This window comes from Rhodnius prolixus, unplaced genomic scaffold (genome assembly GCF_049639745.1).
Source record: "Rhodnius prolixus isolate KJV_2025 unplaced genomic scaffold, Rpr scaffold_4, whole genome shotgun sequence".
In the NCBI taxonomy this organism is placed as follows: Eukaryota; Metazoa; Arthropoda; class Insecta; order Hemiptera; family Reduviidae; genus Rhodnius; species Rhodnius prolixus.
In genome coordinates, this window is record NW_027411614.1 from 38,121,428 (window position 1) to 38,134,647 (window position 13,220).

The 13,220-nt window shown below is 33.2% G+C and overlaps 1 protein-coding gene across 6 annotated transcripts in view; it reads right to left on the bottom strand.

Annotated features, from left to right (window-relative positions):
- LOC141455619 (neuroligin-4, X-linked-like) overlaps nt 1-13,220 on the bottom strand; it is a 577,612-nt gene that overhangs the window by 258,764 nt on the left and 305,628 nt on the right. Inside the window, exons 1-2 of one of the 6 annotated variants that reach the window (XM_074130803.1) lie at nt 4,543-4,699; nt 3,092-3,269 (exon numbers count right to left, since the gene is read on the bottom strand). The exons of 3 other annotated variants lie outside the window; for them this stretch is intronic. The gene's annotated coding sequence lies outside the window, so the exon portion shown is untranslated. Of the gene's footprint in view, nt 1-3,091; nt 3,270-4,542; nt 4,700-13,220 lie in introns of those variants that run through there. 2 more of the 6 variants (XM_074130806.1, XM_074130807.1) reach the window with 2 other exon arrangements.

A 13,220-nucleotide genomic window follows, 5' to 3' on the forward strand; every position in this document is an offset into this window, starting at 1 on the left:
TTATTTACTTTGAATATTTTAAGCAGAGGATGAATGAATGAAGTGAAGCAAGGGGGATCACTGTGGATTCAGTATACTTAAGCGGAAGAAACAAAAGAGTACTAATAAAACAATGGTAATGCCAAACATAAATAGCATTAACTGGCAAAAAGGGTTGCAGCTCATTTGTTAACGAAGTTGGCGACCAAATATGTAGGCAAGTCTTGATCCAAGCAACAACTGTTGCGGCAGGCTCAGTGGTGGCAATGGTGATGGAGTGGGGTCATAGTGTTGTTGCGATTCGGTCGAGGGAGAAGCTGGTGTGATACATTTCATCTCAATATGTTCCACATGAAATGACGATTCATCTTTTATTCAACAGACGTTCAAATAAAGTCTCACACATTTTCAATCTTTTAGCTCTCGTTCGTTATTCCTTCCAGGAAAAGTTTCATCTAAACAACATGGAGTCCCAACCAGCTACCCTCATCTCACTCACAAACACAAAAACGTAAAATATAACTGGAATAAACATAGAACTGATTACTTGAAACTTTCGCAAGTATTCCATAACAGCTACATTGAAATTTGGCTACTTTCCTTTCTGGTAAAAATTTATCAGTTTAGAAACAAAGTGAAATGGAAATAAATTACTAATGTACACTCCAAGAAATAAAGGAACATTTAGATTTAACGAATTGCTTCCTAAGTAATAATTTTTCAGAAAAAAAAGACCGAAGCGGAATAAATTTAGTAAGAAGAATATCCAGCACTTAAAAGCAACAAGGAGCTACTAATTATTATTTTTGATAAAACGTTTATAAGATAAAGGATGTTCTGTAATAGATGTTGCAAAGATTTTCCGCCACATGCTAAGAGGAAGTAGAACCATCTCGAAAGCTATATGGAAACGATCCCTGAAGAAGGAGGAGTAGAGCCTGGAAAGAAGTAGAGAACTGATAAGTTGACCTTTACTCTCTTCTCAATCAATGCTGGTCTAAAAACCAAAAATTGACTATCCAGTAAACAAAATTGATCTAGACTCACAACATTTCTACTTTATAACACTTCTATATCACATCTATAACTATTATTCTTCACATAAAGTCTCTCACTAAAATTATAGATAACGATTTCATTCAGGACTGATGAAGTGAAATGTGCTTTGAATTAAATACTCGTTACTAAAATGTAACATGCAACCGATCTGCTAAATATTTTATGAAGATTTAAGAATGAGCTAAAATGAATAGTGATGAATTTCAAAATGGGAAACTCGGCAACAGCAAGAAAAACGTGGGAATTTTTAAAAGAAAATTTGCAATATAAAAGATTTTGAACAAGTGTTGCTCGACCAAGGGCATTCCCATACAATTTCAATTTGAAAACATCTACTTTTTTAAGAAAGTTGAATTAATAACTACTCCAAAATGAAAGGGATTCCCAAAAGTTTTAGATTAGCAGTAAAATTAACAGCGTGAAAAAATCTACCCTGACAGAGTTGGTATTTAATTAACGATTCATTTGCTTAATTATAGAAAACATATTCTAACATTTTCTTATTAGATTTTAGAAGTTAGATCAACACAGAAAGCACTTCGACTTGGAACTCTATTCTACAAACTACCAACCCGCATGGTAATTCTCTCACAATTCTGAATAAGCAGCAATGAGATATTGTTTTGCAAAAACGCGACAGCCACTGAAATTAGTCTATTCCGTGATAAATTAAAATGAATTATTTATTTAAAATCCTTTATTTATTTTAAACTCCAGAATACAAAGCTTTTGTCTCAACAATAGCTAGGTTGCGTTTGAATCACAACTTCTCCTCTTAGCATCTCACAGAATATGTCTGGCTAACTCCCCATTCTGTTCATGTACGATGATGACACGGCGTACATAATTCTGGAATGCAGTCTAAACATAAACTGTTTGCCTGCCACTTAATTGGGAAAAATTTCTTAACCCTCTAACTTACCATGTCTGAAGACTTTATGTTATTAACAGAAACATGGACACCTCGTCTACACAATTCACTGACACAAACAATCTTTAAACACATAATCTACTGTACAAATTGTTAGTAGATCCATTTGGAGTAGATGCTGCTGAAGTTGATACAGATATACAAGAAACACTTATTGAGCTACAATGCGATATTACTGCTCAAGCTAAATATAAATCTAATAAACAAAATTTCTGGATTTGTAATGAAATAGCTAGTAAGTTTCCCTTGCTTTAGAAAAAAGCAAATTTATTTTTTACAGCATTTCCCAGTTCCTACCTGGTAGAATCTGCATTTAGTACGTGTGGTTTATTTATTATCAACAGAACGAAATCGACTTGATATTGAAAAAAGGGGAGACCTTCGTCTGTTACTGACAACTTGGAGCCAGATATAAGAAAATTGGCTAGTTTACATCAGGCGCAAGGATCTCACTAAATAAAACTTCTTAATGAGATCCTTGAGAAATTTTAAAGAATAAGATATACATTTTTATACTGCACTTTTTTTTTCTATATGTACATTGTATAAAACATAATAAAATAAATGCATTTTTTTACTAGTGGGAAGGGGGCCACGCGTGCAAATATTGTTTTTTTGGAGGGCCACGAGTAAAAAAAGGTTGAGAACCACTGATCTACATGTCTGAATGACCTACACTTAGGCTTAAAATCTCTTAATTGGCTAAGTGTACTCGATCACCAGACAACAAAAAGTTTTAATAAGATTAATTATACATTTCAGCGAAATTAGAAATAATAATCAGTGCTAGGGAAGGGGTTGGTTAGCTGAGTGGTGAGTGAATACTGAATTCCAACGCGGAGATCATGGGTTCGAATACAGCTGCTGGCCCTTAGATTTTCTCTTTCTAGAAACTTCTCACAGCAGTGTTTCTGTATCGAGGCCATCCGGAGACCGGCATTGCAACTGACCTAATCTCAGTTGTTGAAGCGTCTTAATAAAAAAATTAATAATAATTAGTGCTGGACGCTTATGACCACTGTTGTCTAAGTACAAAAAACAAAAAGTTATGATGTTTTCAAAACTGTGCATTTTAATTTCTTTCAAAAATATATATATTTCTACCAGTTTGAAAAGACTCACCCGAGCAAAAAAGCAATAAACACAATTCTGGTTAAATGTGGTTAATCCGCAGTAACAGATTTCATTTTCCATCCCAACTGTACAATATTTCTTCTTGTAAAGCACCACCACCATCTGTTTTTACTTGCAAAAGTTCAGTATTTTTTGTTTCTGCTTACTTTCCGCTTCATATATTAATCTACAAATATTACTTAAAATAAATAAAACTTATGCATCAATTTATAAACAAATTTATTCTGAACAGAAAAATTAAATTTCTATTTTATCAAATTTTCAACAAAGCCATTCTGAATGGAAACTAGAACGCGCAGACTTTTTTTACTTGAATGTAAGAATTCAATAAGCCACAGTTTAAAAGTAACAAATAAAACTTTATTTTAAAATGTTACATTTCAACTTTAGTCGTGTAGCCAGCCTATCCAGCAGTTTGTACCTCATTTTCCAGGTCTCTTACCTAAGTACAGTCTTAAGGTACTGCGTGTGGTCAGTTGGAGGGATAAGACAATTATATAAGAAGACGAGAGCGAAAGCCTGGCGATTAATAAAGAATGTATTCAGATTTGCCTAAGTTAATTTTGTATACGCCATTGTTACTAACGCGGTTCTGGTAAATAAAGATTAGATAGGAGGGGCAATTCTAATGCAGTATTTGTGAAAAGAACGGGAGCTTCATCAGCGTCAGTGGAGGGGTGGGGATTTATTGTAAACGGACTAAGTAGTGGAGAGGCGCTATAACGCTTCTCTGAGGTACCCAGCAAGCCAGGTTAGAATAGAAGACTGGGATGTGCCTAGAATTACGAAAGTGTTCTTTCAATGAGATCTCACGCTTTAATTTTTGGCTTCCACTGAAGACCTTTGTGCAACACTCGATCATAGACATCTCTGAAACGTCCAATAATATCCCGCCAAAAACAAAACTAATGATAATAACAAGTAATAACTAATAAAAAAATATCAGAAAAATGTAATATTTTTAGAACTATTAAAAAAATTAAAATATAGTTAATAGTAATAAAATATTAACATAAAATCAGATAAGTAGGATTAATTATGTAACAGGGTCTAATATACTGTTACTAACGTTAGAATTTGCATCACTAAAACGAATGATACGCTAAAAATATTTATTGTAATGGTACGTCAACCTCAGAGCCTGGCGTGTAGAACAACTGTGTGCAACAACCGTAGCCAAAATGGGCATTTTTTGTTGGTTAAAAAAGTACTTTTATAAGGTGTTCACACGCGATATATGCGTTTCAACATGCGCCTTGCCCTTCAATTATCGTCTAACTTAAATTAAGTAGTGGAAAATTCCTAAAGAAGCTGGGCGATGAGGGGGAAGACATTTGTCCTATATTCTATTAAAGTCTCTGGAATGGCTAAATGGAATTATTTACGTGGCGGGAGTAGGTGAGATCACGGTAGTAAGAACATAAAAAAGCTTGCAGTACCTGTGATGATACCTGTGGAGTGATGTTGCAAAATTCCTGTTGAGGCGTTGTATAAACAAAATTTCACGACGATCCCAGTACCTACTGTATGGTAGTTTCGATGCGAGCATGCTGACCTGCCTGTTGTTCTCCATATTTAGAGAGGGCGTTGTAGAATGAAGTTGAAACGTCACTTGCAATCTAACAGATACCCAATCAAAAAGGATATAAACTGTACCGACTGGTGGTACTCTCACAGCCAAAAGTGGCAACCTAGAAAGTGCACTGCAATGCTCTCTATTAACGATTTCGGAAATCATTGAAATGATGCTACTTTTTATGAACGTGAACGAGGGCAACTTGCACGTTTAAGTACACTTATTTTAAAAGAGCAAAATGGTAAAAACTGATAATCAGAAGATACATAAAAAAACTGTTGGAAGGGAATGAAATATTGAATTCAATCTTTGAATTAGGAACGAATAAAAGTGTAAGTGTTTTAATTAAATTTAATTTTAAAAACGAATTACCGTAAGTGTTATATACATATGTATATATACAGGATGACCAGAGTTATATGCTCCACCCACTTTTTTTTTAACGGCGGGAAATTTCGAAAAAATAAAAAACACGTATTTAATTATTTTTAGTCTAGTTTATTTTCATTGATTGACCCATTTTTTTAAACCTCTTTATCTCGAGATACAGCATCTAACTTTTGTTTTTCAAATGAAAATTATATTTTTTGTTGCAGATTTTTATAGTAGTTGAGCTTCTAAAAACACCAAAAAAATTTTTTTTGAAATCGGTTAGGTTTTTCAAAAGTTATGGTAATTTAAAATATGAAAAACAAATTTCAGTTTACTATCAAAATTACGTTATTTTTTTCTAAAGAATCTATTCAAACTGGGCACAATCAACGAATAGGCAAGCCAAAACTCTGGACTCCCACGCTTTGCTTGTAGCAGATTTATGGTGGCGAAGTCAAGATCTAGACTGGCTAGAGTTATTCGACTTTTCAGATCATCAATGAGCAATAAGTCTTGTAAGGGAAAATGACTAATCGTTAAATAAATATTATTTTGATCGTAAAAAGTTGAACAAGAATGTTTAGGGCCAAGTTTGAAAATCATTCGAAGTTTTTGAAAGTGGTAAGTAACCAAGCGAATGTGAAAACCCAAATACTGAAGGAAAACCTGCCCGAATTAAAAATAGTTAATACAATTTAGAACTGATTAAATCTCAGGTATCGGGTTCATACCAATACCTTGATAACACTGCACCACCGTACCATCCAATGTACTATTCTTTGCCAACAATAACGTAGTACCCCAGGTACATGGTTCAGTGTACCTGATATGTCTCAACAATCACATGACCCACATTTATGCGATAGGTTCTCTTGTAAAAGAAGAGATCTAGATCTTCGGATTTACAACGTACCAATTTGCCTGTTATTAGCCGTGGTTTTTATGTATCTTAATTATAAAGGGTTAATAAACGAACATTGGTTAGATTTACCCACAGACTATTTTACCATTCCTCGTAGGGTTTGAGCATAGCACACCAACTACCAGAACATTTACTTCGCTGGTGTGTCTAGTGCACAAAGATAGAAAAATAATTAAATGTTCACTTGTAGATCTCTTTTATGTTAAAGACAAAGGTACGATTTAATTGAGCTAGAGCACCTGGTGGAAAATAAAAAGGATTAGTAGGTATATATCTTTTTTGTTGTTGTAAAATTAAAATAATCAATAAACTACTGCTCAGATCTAGCTTCAGCTCTTGTTGATTTAAAATAACAAGGTTTAATTTTCCCCTCTAATATTAACTGGTGTACTTCTAAATCAGTATCAACTGACAATTAAAACTGACTAATCAAAATTAACAATTTTTTTTGCTATAAAGTTAGGAAAAAAAGTTTGTCCCAAAATCTGTAGATATTATACCTATCTCTAGATACAGAAAACTCTAACGATGAGCGGAGGAGATAATTATTCCTTGTAGATAAACTTATGCGAACACCCCTTACATTTTATTTAAAAAGATTAGGATTATTTTCTGCTTTTAAATATCTAAAATAAATTCGTCTCTCTTTAATCTTCTCATTGAATTATATCCCCGAAAAAGTTTTCATTAAAAGATGTCCGCATTATTAATAATTAAAAAATAAAGGCCAAAAAGATTTATTTGTTTGTCTACTTTCTATGGGTTGCACTTCTATTTTCAACTTGATTTATTATAAAAATGTCTACTGTTCCATCAGCCTGTTCTCTTACTCACTACGCTTTTCCTGCTCTTGAATGTCAACTCTAACTATTGTTTACGGAAACAAAGATAGATCATTCTAACGAATAATTATTTACTTCTACAAAAGTCCAGTGATAAATGTACCATTATTTTTATCTGTCTGAAATAAGCAGGAACTTATCTATTAATTTATAAGGATTTAATACGTTTTTAAGTAGCTATGTGCGACTGAAGTTTGTTTCTTTGGTAGTTGGACAATCAGTCTATCTCTTTTCTACCCTATTATGACCTATCTCTTTAGTTTATTTACGATTTTAGAGAGATCTTTTTTGTATAGCTGAAAGGATTTGTATTATTCATAACGGAACCGAATTCCTCAACTCCTAAGTTCTGTAAGTCCTTCATACCGACACCAATGAGATTTCCACTTAGTCGTGGCAGAAATCTTCCAGGGTATTCGTTGCCAGTTCCGTGTATTCTATTATCTTCTTTTTCAGTTTGTAATGGCCAGAGAAAAGAGAGTAGTAATTTGTGTGGTTGCATGGTCTTTTTGAATAAATCAATAGTTAAGGTGTGGAGCTGTTCATGATGGACAGTTGAGTGCCTTTGGACGGAATTTGGCCCAACATTCTTGGAGCTTTGTATTCCCTTGTTTTGATCCTTTAAAAGAACAGGCGATTGAAATGTTTGACTTGATGAGTTTATCTCACAAGTAAGGTGATTAACCGTCATTTTCCTTGGTACCCCCTCCCAATTCCTGGGCCACAATTAAGTCATTAATTCTCATCAGATTTGTCAAACTTTTCTTCTTTCTGATGTAGAAAAAAAAATCGAGAAAGTTAAGCTTTTCAAGCTTCACCAATTACTCTTTAGAAATTTTTGAGAAAGCTCTGCGTCTGTTCGAAACGCTCATTTCAAGCCTCAGCAAATAGAATCTTTCCATATTTAGTTTGGCCCGGAGATTGTCAGTTAGGTTCATCCAAAAAATCGACTTCCAACTATCCTTGCGTTTTAGAGAACATTTCTAGAGTGTCAAAACAAAAAACTTCAATTGAACACTGGTAAACGTCAAATTTCTCTTCTTCCTTAGGAGAATGGTGGAAAAATTAATCAAAAGCCCCTTTATTTTATGGAGAGTGAATTCTGCATTTTTTCTTCTACAGGAATTCATCAGTAGTTCATTGAAGTGCTAGCTGAAACAATATATTGCGAACTGACCGAAAGAAGTAAATACCAGTTTGAGTAAAAAGAATGCAAATTTCTTCAAAGTGATATTCATATAAACTGCTATTTAATTTTAAAAAATCCAACTAGTTTGTAATCTTCAGCAGACTTCAACAAATTTGTATCTAATCTTTAAGAAGTGAGGAATAAATTTTTACACAATTCTTTAGAATTTTTAAAAAGTCAATCAAGTGGTTGATTGCAGTGCTAGAAGATGATCACGTTCTTAATCAACAAGTATAGTGTGCAACAGAAAAAGAACTGAAAGTTCAATTTTTCTACATCTAAATGATGAATGAACCTCTGATGACGAGCGAAACCTCTCCCAAATTGGAATAATAACTGAGTTATGGACGGATAAAGTCAACGTGTCACGTAGAGCTAACAAGAAGCTTCAGGAAAGTAAAAGTAAACTTCAGTTTCTCTAAAGATATCACGTCAACAATTTGTAGGTAGAAGTTATCTTTCTAAAAATCACTCTGACGTTATATCAACCGTAATCCATATTCTTGCAAAAATATAGAATGAGAGAAAATTTGTAATTAGTTCTACCTGCTGCATTGCTGCAAGCATCGTTGCGATTATCGTAAGAAACATTGCAAAATGAATTATTAACAAATTAGATTTACTTTTTTTTTAGCCTAAACATGAATCTAAAATTACGGGCTGGCTTAATCCTTGGAAATAGTTTATTATTGGCGAAGATCATCAAATTTGTTATTAGAAAAAGAGATTAATAGCATTTCTTTGAAAATGCGGGATTAGGAGAGAATTAGGAAATGTTATTTGTAGCCTGTAGGAATGTTATCTGAAGTCAGAAGAGTTTTATTGGAACTCTGATGGAAGAAGATTATGTAGAATGAAAATTGGTCATTATTGATGTTATACCGATATTGGAACCATATAATAATACCCTCAAATGGCGCTTTAATAGGGGTTTAATGTCACCCCCATTAAATTCAAACGGAAAAATATATCAAATGAAAGTGATTATAAATGTTCATGTGTAAACTGAGAGTCTCTGAACTGTGCAATTTCCCATCTTGGAATCTTTCTGAAATCATTCATTACTTCAGAGCAAAAATCTATACAAAAAAAAATTCGTTCTAAGGGAACCTACGCTTGCGGTTTAAAATTAAATAAAAACATTCAAAATTTGGACAATTGCAATACTTTTGTCCACGAAGGGAAAGAAATAGTGGAATGTAATATTCTTTTTCCTACAAAAAAAAGTAAGCTATGTTGACAGAAAATAGTTAAGAAACAGTAAAAAAAAAATATGTTGAACATTCAGTTAAACCCATTTTATTTGTTCATCCTCATTAAGCGCACTTCAATAAATATTACGAAACAGAGATATCTAAATGAGCTTTTAAACTTCTATTACTTTCACTAGGAAGAATCTTTCTTTCATAAGAGTAACGTGACAGTTAAAAACATGCTTTTCTCTTCTCTGAAAAGCCAGCGCTTTCAGATGAGGGAATGCAAGAAATTAAAACTAACCAAGAGAGAGAAAATGGAGAGAGAGGACACAAGAATAACAAGTGACAAATGAAGACAAGCTGGATAGTACAACAAGATCCTAGAAGACAAAGGAGATGATGTATTACTTCCTTAAGTGGAGGGGCTCTTCTAAACCTTCCAAGACTTAAATTCTTTTAAGAAAAAAAAAATATATATGTAAGAAAGCCGTGGAATTAAGAACGATATGGGCAGTTGGATAGCAAGAATACTTCATTTAATCTTTATTTACATTTAGTGTGCGACATATGTGATCTATTATAAAACCATCTTCAATTAGTTCTGTTAGATTTTTTTTCCTTTATCACTTAAAAAGTAATAAACCAAAAACTCCTAGTATTTGATCTTGAAGTTATTCCTATTCATACATTTCTGACAACATAGAAAAGTAGAAATTTTTTTCAGACATTTTTATTGTTTGGTTCACTTTAAATGTCACAGATATTTCAATGGCCACATCAAAAATTCTATTGTACAATTTGGAAGTGATTTATTTGTTTGTTGTTTTTTGAAAAGTTTATGCTTGCAATTTTTTTTTTTTTTACTTAATGAAACATGGACTATCTTACTTAAGATGGTCTTTGCACATACTGATAAAAGTTCCAAGAACCCGTAGTGGTAAAAAAAAAATGGCAGGCTCTGATAGTTTCTCTATTAATTTTCAATCGGTTTTTGCTAAAAGCTCATATATCAACTACATCTTGCATAGCTGTTGTCTCAGTATAGATCCATTTGCCATTATACTGTATGGGTTTGCCATTATTACTTTTGCTGTCTTTTTCAGAGAGGATATAGAAACTTCTATCTGGTATATTATTCTCATTAGTTTCATTGATGGTTTTGGTTTTTTTCGACCTTTGTTGATAGATGATTTTTTGGGAATATCGAGGTGCGGTCATCAATAAATACAACTTTTTTGCTTTATACCAACGTTTCGGTAATTTTTACTTCCTTCTTCAGGGTATTATAAAAAGTTTGTTAAGTTTAAGTTAGAGCTATATCATCATAACTGTTTGATGACACAAAAATCATTAATTTCATTATTCACCTAGTTTGACTGTCTCAGTCTCTTGTTGTTTCACACGACTTCATTGTTAGTTGTTTGAATAAAAAAAGCTATCTCCCTCGTTGGTTTAATAATTAAAAAGTAGTCTTTCCACTAGAAATTTTCAATTTAAAATTTCAATTATCGTTATTTAATATTTAAATATAGATTTTTTAGTTTTTTTTTAATGGAATGTTATTTCATTATTCACATTTTTATAATTAATTGATCCTTTATTTTTATAACACAAAATACAAAATTTAGGAAATTGCATGGCTTATAGCCGTCTGCAGGAGTTAGCTTTTATATAAATAAAGAAAAAAAAACATAAATAAATTCATATAAAAAAATACAAAAAAGGACATGAGACAGAAAAAGATGAGAGTTGAAGTACAATGGAGAGCAAATCAATTTCTAGAGCTTTTTTAAAAGAACAAAATAAATCAAACTTCTTGAAAATAAAATAATAATAAATAAAAGATATTTAAAATGTAAGTTCTTCATTTATAATTTTGTATCTTACAATCCAGGCTCTCTTGGCAAAAGTAATCACTGGAAGATTAACCGAGGCGGACAGCAATTTAACAATGTAATGGCCAGAAAGACTAGAACTACCCATGATCCGGAGACGGAGCTCACCTAGAATCGGACATACGAGCTCGTATAGCTAGGAAACTATAGAGATCCTCCTGTACCCCTAAGGAGCACAAAGAGCACTCACATTTTGGGCATGGCTCCATGTAATCAATAAATTTTGATTTAAGCAGTCGTGAAGCTTATTGAATACGCTTAACTAAGTGAGTGTAATGTATAAGTGCTCTTGATTTGAGTTCATCAAAATGTAATATTGTTTTGTCTAGTGATGAGCATGCCAATTGCTAGATCTGCGCCTGGCCTTTACCTTCAAACATTCAGTGAAAAATGTTAATGAATTTCCTTAATGATTATCAAATTATATATCCTAGGCAAAACGAATGGTCTAGTGTATGGTTTATGTTTATTTAAGAAACATACAAGATGGAATATGTAGTGAAAACTCATACACAGCCCAAACTTTATGGACACAGATACATGGAGTAAGGAGTGTGTGTTCGTATTGGTACACGAAATTGGAAGGTGCTCTGAGAATAGTAATATTAAACCATACACCGCTATACACTTAACTGACATGCTAGGTTCTGGCTAACTAGGCGATATGAGCAAAGTTTGTTCTCCACTCCCTGTCAGAAGACGTGTTCTAGGCTACAGTTACGCCCCTCAAGGTGCACCACCCTCCTACTAGAGCTCTCTGGTGCCAAACATGCCTCCAACACATGTTATCAACCACCGTCACCACTAACACAAGTAACTATTGCATCTTTGGATTTTTTCCAACTTAGTTTTGTTTCTTTGTTTGGATTTTCACCAACATATAAATTGCTTCTAATAATCTTCTCCTGCAATATTTACAGATATTTTATATTGAACAATCGCTGTAACTATTTATCAAATCATGTATCTAAAACTGCAGCCCAGACAACCCAGAAATAATTGCTAATGGAAATACGATGTTGTGAATGGTTGAGAATTTGTCAACTTTACATAAATTCAATTTTAATTAATCTAAGCCTAAGAAAATGCACATTTTGTTGGATATGGACATTTACTCGGTCTGAAAAACTTAAAATTAATGTAATAACAAGTTTAAATATGGAGTGCATTTATCAAAAGTCTGGTTTGATCAACTAATTTAGCGCAAACGCTGGCATTTTGTCGCATTCTTTCCAAAGCTGTCAGGTGACTAGTCAGCGCTGAAAAGTAGTATCGAGGAATTACAGTTAATGTACAAAGCATTCTCTGCCACTGCTTGCAGTCACAAATATAGGAATAACTGCGCGATAAAACTGAAAACAGAAACAAAGTTGAACATGTTCAGAGACAGCAAGGAAAGGTATAAAATAGGTTTCGCTTTTTTAAAGCGGAAAAACAGATTGCTGAACAGGCGTATGGATTAGATGGTTGAACAATCAGGCGGAGGAGATACGGTGGTGAAGGCTTGGATTGATTGTAACAAAATTTACGTCCAGACGAAACTTTCAGAAGTGCTATCGACCATTCTATTTGCAATCACACTATTGATATTAGTGCATTATTTATTTGAAACAAGTTAAAAAAATAATAAGGTAACATGTACAGAAAAGAAAGTATTACCTAATGTAAAGTTAATATAAAAACGAAGGCAGCTATCCTGGAAAACGCCCATTAAGCGGTGGTCTCTATTGCATGGAAACCTGGAAACCAACATCACCTGATGAGAATATATGTACTTATTTAGGGTCGCGACTCTGCCCTCATAAATGCCGAGCGTTGATTGCCGTAACCTTGGTTACCATACTTGTTCTGTGTTCATTAAAAGTGGACGATTTGGTTGTTTGCTCAATTAAGTTGCAACTGTTGATGGTATTTGATTGAGCCATGCTTTATTTACATATTGGTCCATGATTAAGCATAAATTTTATGTTTGTTAAAACACTTTTTTTTTTCCAACTAAGTTTAATTTTAAAACATGGAAAATTTGAGTGATTGCTTGAGTAATGAATGGGAAGTAAGATAAGTAAAAGTGGTAAAGTGATGACGCGAAAAAATAATAGCAACAAGGGATTAGCTAATTTGTTAG